The following is a 6,801-nucleotide window of genomic DNA, read 5'->3' as shown; positions in this document are numbered from 1 at the left end:
CTATATGAACTTTAACAAAACAAACATTTTTTATTTACCTCACAAGCCTGAAATTTAATGCCAAGTTTAAACTAGTAGGCCTAACACTAATGTTGAAGAATCGTTTGACAGTTCATACTATAAAGAAACAAAGTGGATGCACATGCTGTGAAAGGTGTTACGAATGGCTGTGGCCGTTGTTCACAAGGACCTGGCAAAGTGTAAAGGTAGAATTACGGTCCAATGAAAGGGAAATTCCATTAGGTTGTATTCCACCGCTTCACATTTATTTTCTTCTCTTTCTTCCTATTATATAATCTTACTTAAATGAAGCTGGAACCATGTCATTTTCTTGCTCAAAAATCTTATCAGGACACATACTACGAAGACTATTATGCCTTTTACCTTATTCTTATGGCCATGTTCACCGTACAATCCATTGTCAATGATTTCATATTTTTACACACTACACACACTTCAAATGCTCAATAAGAATTCATCAATTTGAATGGAATAGTAGACAGACCCTGATGGTATGAATGCCTCTTAGCGTTCATAGTTAATGGTAGTCCTGAAACCCTCTTCTACTGGTTTATTTTTGTCTTCTCTGTTATAATATTCCTTACATTTCTAATTCTTTCTAAGATATTTTATTAGTGTGCCAGAGAATGGAGATCAGTGACATAGAAGATCATACTAGTGAAATGACTCTCAAATATTTGAAATTGGAGATGATTTTTTTGTTGAATCTTTCCTAATCTTTAGAGGAAAGAAAGGTTGCTGTGTAGCTGTTAAATTTCAAGTATTTCTCACATAGTTTTTACATTTTTTGATCTTTGTTTATAATGGATTCAAATAAATCATGATCCTTCATTGAAAAATTGCATTTTCAACTACATAAAGTTCTTTTGAAACAGTAGTTTTGCTTTGCATTTTTTGTTTGAAAAAATTTTTGATGCTGCACTTGACAGCATTCCACCCTCCTTTTCAGCTAAGTAGTATTCTATTGGGTAGGTAGCCCATGCTTTCTTCACCTGTGCATCCATTCATCCATTGATGAGCACTCATTCCTGCGCTGCTTTCTAGGAGTAACTTATGAGTAAGCAGGGGAGGTATGGGAGCAAAAGCATATTGGCACCTGAATTGAGAAGCATGAGCAGGAGAGAAAGGGGTCAGCACTGTGAAGAATAATCTAGGAAAGAGATTAATAGGGCAATGGGGCCTCCTGAGGTAGAGAAGACAAGTTACTACAGAAGGAAGTCTGGCTTCAGAGAATAATTTATTTTAATACACTTCATTTTGCGGCTTTGTTAATGCTAGAATATTTGGCTATTCACTGTTACCATGGAGGCATAATAAGAAACATAAACATACTGATTAAAAACAAGAAATAACTTATTAAAATGATTGGAAAATGGGAATGATCACACTCATTTTAACTCTAATTTTCTGTGATACTTTTTCTGAATAGAATATTTATGAAGGAAAAAAAAACCTTTGGTGATATAATGTTGTGACACTGACATTTGAAATTAAATGATCAATGTGTAACATAACAATGGTCAGCACATGGTAAATTTTGTAATATAGTCATATTGATGAGTACTTGATAAAATATGATTTGTTTTTCTTCTGGCTTTGTCGTTTGCTTTGACTAAAGCTAGAGAAACAAATGACACAATTTGCATAATGAAACCATTCGGAGTAAATCGCTGTAATTTGTCAGAGGTTTCTGTACCGTTTTGACTTACATTTTGAATTCGTTCAAGTTTATTTCTCTTCTTACCAAACTAAAAGATCCTTTTGATTTATTATTGCCATATAGTGTCATAAAGTGTTTTAGTAGGAGTAGAAACAATTTGTCAAGCAGAACTGATATTAAGTGTACCCTTCTTACTGATATGTTTTTAATTTGCTTCATTCTCATTTTGCTATTTTAATTTTCCCTACATACCAGTGATGGTAAAGGTCCATTTCATTCTTACTTCTTTGGTTCAGCAAGGTCGTACGTTCATTCATCAAGGACATCTGCCTATCCCCAGAAGGAGAAATGGGAGTCAAATCACCAAAGGGGAGCCAGACAAAGCCAAGAGATCTGACCAGCTACGAGTCACTTAACAACTCCTCCTAAGCGCTTCACTGTTTATCAAACTGTTTTTGAGGCTGCAGAGCACTTTGAGGAAAGCATGAGATGGTGCTTGCATTTGGGCTGATGAAACCTTGTCCAAATTCAGGCTATCGTGACTATTTCATGTGCATTCTGAATGTTCCTGTTTTTCTCCTCCCTCCCATGGCAAGAAGTTTTAATATTAGGATCCACGGACCCATAAGAGGCCTTTGTAGAGAATGCAAGTGATCTGTAAAAATTCCATTATCTTCAATAATTAGTTACTAACAAAAAATACAGCGATCTAGTCAGGCACAAAGCACAGTAGTACTGAGTGTCTGTGAACCTGTCACCATTAAAAAAAAACACAGATATTTTCATATTACATTATATTCATTTCACATATCTTGAAACATCTTGCATATTTTATTTCAGTTTAAAACCATATTATTAGGTTCATATCTAGAGGCATGAATATAGACATGCATATACCACTAAAATATCAAAATACTATGGGTATCTAAGAAGTGACCCACAGACTTCAGTTGGCCAAAAAAGTCAACAACCCAAAATATGGGTAAAAAATTCCTGTCTGTGCCCATCAGAATTGGTCATTTTTTTTAAAGCACAGGGTGAAGCTTAATCTTTATTTACAGGATACTACAAAATAGGAAATTCCGCATAGAAATAAGCAACCACTTCAGAGGATAAGCTTCAGACTGTTTGTACAGTTTGGGACTGTTCAAGTATAATTTTGTTGTAAAAAGTGCTACAATAACATACTACATTTTCAAAAAAGAGTTCTTAGTAGAGAAAGACAAACTTATCGCAAGCATAATACACAACAAAAATTGGTGCCTCCTTCTGCTGTACACCTAGAAGTTAAAGGTACAGGGAGCCTTGTCCTGCATTTGGAAGGTATAGGCTTCAGAGGTAGTGTCTGGCACAACATTTTGTTCTTCTTCCTCTACTGATAAATAATTCTCAATCAAGTTTAATGAGGCCTTGTACACAGACTCATTTTCGTGGTTCTGCAGAGCTTCAATCTTGTCCAAGCCTCCACATTCTTCAAGCATTATACTAAGCTTCTCAGTTTCACTTAATTTCTCAGCAGCCTGAAGGATATTTGTAATTGCATCCAGAATAACAAGGATAATTTTCATGTCTTTCACAGTTAAGAGGTTCATCAATGATTCTATTATATCACAACGAACAAGGTACATACTCTGTCGCACCACTTGTATAGTTGGTCACAGCCCACACAGCTTCCTTTTGTGTCTTAGAGTCCACCTTAGAGAGAACACTGACAAGCAATGGATTCACAACTTGCTATATTTGGTCCTGCTGGCCGGCTGTGATGTTTGACATTGTCCATGTAGCTTCCTTCTGAATGTTTGTCTTGGAGTGGGTGAGCAGGCTGGGAAAGACAGGAAGTACTCCCACATCTATCACAATCTGAGTCTATTTGGCTGTTCCTGTGATGATATTCCCTATGGTTCTCAGTGAGGTAATCATAATGGGCAGTTCGTCTGATGCCAGAAGCTTCACCAGATGGGGCACAACTCCCATTTTTACGACCATTTCTATGCGTTTATTTGGACAGTTGGTGAGGTAGGAAATAGCCCAGCAGGTATTCGCTAATACTTCAAGATCACTGCAATGCAAGAGACAAACTAAAGTAGGAAGAATTTGCTCAACAGCATCCAGTGGGGATGCACAATTCTTGTTGTGGCAAAGCTTGAAAAGGGTCCATGTAAGGTTGTGTAAGTAACCACCTGCTAAAGATGAAATATCAGGGATTGCAAGAAGAGCCAAGAGGGGGGTCAACTGCACCATATTTATAACCAAGTCTCAAAAAACTGAACCATCTCCTGCAATGTTCCCAGTGCCCAAACAGCTTGATCACTGGTGTGAGCATGGGGAGATGGCAAGAGGAAAATGAAAGTCGGGATGGCCCCTCCATCTACCACAGCCTTGGTCAGTTCTGATGACCCAGAGCAATGTTAGTGAGTGCCCAAGCCGACTCAAACTGGATGGGATTATAGTCAATTCTGCCCAGGAAGGACAAACTTTGGAATCAAAACAGACCAGATTATGTGGTCTATGGGAAGTTGTTTTTCTTGAGAAAGCAGTTTCCTAGAAACTTGAGTAGCTTGCAGCTGGCTTTCCAGATTATTGCTGCTTATGCCTTTGACAATGTCATCTTCAGTCCAATTCACAGTGCCCTGGTTGTTGTGGTTTTCCTGCAATGGTGAAGTAGCATCATCAGGAAATGAGCTTACATTTCTCCTTTTCAGCATCTGGTCATCCTTCTTACCTTTCCACGTTAACTTCTGTTCGCCACTGCCTCATTTTGCTACTGTCTTTTTCCATGTTCTTGAATCTGTTCAGTCAGGCAGCTGATGAATTTGCCTTAGTATTCTCATTGGTGGGCATGGTTTGGAGACAAAGAGAAAGCTGCGAAGTGAGAGCAAGCGGTACTGCCGGGCTCGCCAGATGCGGACAGGTTACTCTCCAAACATCCACAGTGGCGGGGCCCAGAAATGGTGTGCCCAGTCATTTCTTTCCTTATTTATTTGTACTAGCAAAAGAAACAGGAAGAAAAGGCAGATGGGAGAGGGAGAGAGACAGAGAACAAAAGAAAGAGAACTAAAATTAAGATTCTTTTTTTCTTTTTTAATATAGTGGTACTAATTGACCCCAGGGCCTTGGCAGATAATTACATCTTCAGGCCTTTTTACATTTTATTAACATTTTTTTTTGAGATGGGTTTTGCTAAGTTGCCCAGAATGGCTTGAACTTGTTCTTATCCTTCCTCAGTCTCCCCAAATGCTGAGACTATGAGCATACACCACTATGCCCTGCAGTCAGGGGCTTAATTATAAATGTTTAGTGGAGTGGAGTAGTTGAAGCGGTGAACAGCGTGAAGGCTTCTAAGTTCTTAGTGGTTTTAATTTTTTTATGCATCTTTGATGTCTTGCAAATCTATCTGTTACTATTTGTTAACTTTTAATCTCTCATCTTAGGGTCTTAGATTGTTGCTTTCCATCTCCTATCTGATTTTCCCTCATTTGTTAGGTAGAGTTAATAATGCCTAGTTTGTTGTTATATATTTGTAGGTGAGAGTTATATTCCTGGTTCATTGTAAAATCTTGGGATATATTAATGTATTTAATATAATAAGTATATACCTGTAGGGAATTTGAAAAACATAAAACATATACAAATGCCATGGATTGCTATTAAGGATGCTATATCCTCATATGATGAGTAGTTGCTAAAGTTTTAGAATAAAACTGTAGTCAATGAAGTGAAAATGCTATTATTGTTAAGTAAGGCAAAAGACCTAAATAACAGCAAGAAGAGGTACTCAATGGCAATTTCTAAATGGAAAATTAGATGATATAGTTCTGTTTTCTAACGTGTGATGTGCTGCTGTTACTTTCCTCTTCAACCCGAAGTGCATCCCCATGATGTTAGAATGGTTAGTGGTGTGAACAGGCTATCAGCATCATTTAGTAACTGTAGTTTTTTTCTTTTTCTTCTCAATAGTCAAAGGAATTGCTCTCACTTCCCTTTACAGAGCTGAGAACAAGTTTTTGGTAGCGTTAAGAAGCATGCTGCCTAATCACCATGTTTATTCTTGCAGACATATTTTTAATATGATCTTTAGATCAATTTTTTTTAAAGTAGTAAATGTAAAATTTTATGACACTCAGTATTGCATACTGTGGTCACAATTAACTGAAGAAGTTGAATGTGAATTTCAGAAAGACCGTTGTAATGGAATGCCTCCCTCATCACTTTGGTCATTATTGCAGCTGATATATTCTAACTTTAGGTTGATGGTGACAAACCAGCTTTGCCCATGTGCAAGGCAGCTTGTCCTGCTTCCTACTGATGCTCACTGGCATCCCTCACTGGCACTGTTAATCAGATTTTGAGTTGTTCTGGGAGTTCTGACTATAGGACACAGCCTTCCAACCCTCTTTTGTTGTGCAAAATAAAGCAAGCCAAGTGAGTGGCTTTTAAAGAACGAAAAGACTTTGGTGCAGACACTAACATTTCCTTCTCTTCCAGAAATTTCATAGCCAGCACCCTTTCCTTGCTAACACCCACTGTGGGGATTATATTGCCTACTTAACTTCATGTTTGTTCGGAGCACAACTAAACAATGGAGTAGGTGCAATGGATTCTGGTTTAATGTGTGTCTCTAAGCTTCCAGGCCCTACCCTTGTTTAATCAAAACTCTCTGCTTAATTGGCCAATGATCATCTTCGAAACAGAAAGAGGAAAAGAATGAAGGAAGGAAGAGAAGAACAAATGAAACAATTCCTGATTCATTTACCGATCTTATGAGAGGAGAGTCAAATACTATTATTTTAAAGCTCACTAGAACCCAGGCATTGAGAGTACATGAAGATCCACTTGGCAGAAAATTGGTGACACTGTCATTTAGAGAGCTTGATAGAAAGAATGGTAAAATTTATTTTCACTTCAAATAAATAGATTTTACCCTTTCAGTGATTCGCTAAATTTTAATGGGATCATTAAAAACAAAAATTATTTTTTCTATTAGTAGAACAATAAGACATAAACAGATCTCTAAGGAGTACTTGGAAACATTCATATCGAAATCCTACTTTCTCACTTCTCTCTCTATGTGAAGTTTCTTTTTCCCAGGGCTTAGAATCCAGAAGAATGTCAATGTATAA

General features: G+C 37.4%; 1 pseudogene; it reads right to left on the bottom strand.

Moving 5' to 3' along the window:
• Positions 1 to 2,961: 2,961 nt before the first annotated feature.
• Positions 2,962 to 4,522, bottom strand: LOC101569490 (annotated as a pseudogene).
• Positions 4,523 to 6,801: the final 2,279 nt, after the last annotated feature.

This window comes from Octodon degus, unplaced genomic scaffold (assembly GCF_000260255.1).
Source record: "Octodon degus isolate 3935 unplaced genomic scaffold, OctDeg1.0 scaffold00088, whole genome shotgun sequence".
Classification (NCBI taxonomy): Eukaryota; Metazoa; Chordata; class Mammalia; order Rodentia; family Octodontidae; genus Octodon; species Octodon degus.
Note: the sequence above shows the minus strand (reverse complement) of the source record. Positions and strands in the feature narration are given on the sequence as shown.